This window comes from Humulus lupulus, chromosome 1, assembly GCF_963169125.1.
Source record: "Humulus lupulus chromosome 1, drHumLupu1.1, whole genome shotgun sequence".
Classification (NCBI taxonomy): domain Eukaryota; kingdom Viridiplantae; phylum Streptophyta; class Magnoliopsida; order Rosales; family Cannabaceae; genus Humulus; species Humulus lupulus.
Window position 1 is genome coordinate 90,343,839 of NC_084793.1, and position 745 is coordinate 90,344,583.

General features: G+C 31.8%; 1 non-coding gene across 1 annotated transcript; it reads left to right on the plus strand.

Annotated features, from left to right (window-relative positions):
- Window positions 1–345: 345 nt before the first annotated feature.
- Window positions 346–452, plus strand: LOC133813521 (small nucleolar RNA R71). Its single transcript, XR_009884530.1, has one exon. It is a non-coding gene; the product is annotated as a small nucleolar RNA R71 (small nucleolar RNA).
- Window positions 453–745: the final 293 nt, after the last annotated feature.

Consider the following 745-nt stretch of genomic DNA (forward strand, 5'->3'; position numbering starts at 1 on the left):
GAACTAGCACATAAAGAACAAACATCTTTTTTAGGTTGCACATGAGAATTCATAGATTGACTTATTATTAAGGCTTCTACTTTTCATGCTAATTTGTCAAATGATGTTCTTAAATCACTTTCTTCTTTTATTTCATATTTTCCTTCTCTTTTCGGTGAAGGGTTGGCTCTAGACCTAGGCTCAGAATAATTCCATTGTTGTGAATTAACAGACAATTCTTCAAGAGCGTCCCAAGCCTCTTGCCCTTGCAATTTTACAAATTTTCCGGTATGCATAGATTGAATCATTTGTCGATTTGAAGGGGTTAAACCATCATAAAAATATTTTACAAGTCTCCATTTTTCAAAACCATGGTGGGGACATTTTAATAATAAATCTTTAAATCTTTCCCAACATTCATAAAATTCTTCGTTATCTTTTTGATAAAATTCGGAGATTTCTCTTCTTAGATTATCAGTTTTGGACATGGGGAAAAATTTAGCAAGGAATTTATTAAAAAGTTGATCCCAAGTAGTTATGGTTCCAATTGGAAGTGAGTTTAACCAAGCTTTGGCTCTATCTTTTAAAGAAAAATGAAACAACCTAAGTTTAACCGACTCATCTGAAATTTTTTGAAAACGAAAGGTTGAGCAAATTTCCAAAAAGTCTTTTACATGCATGTATGGATCCTCTCTTTCTAAACCATAAAATGATGGTAACAATTGAATGATTGATGGTTTAAGTTCAAAATGATTGGCATTAGTAG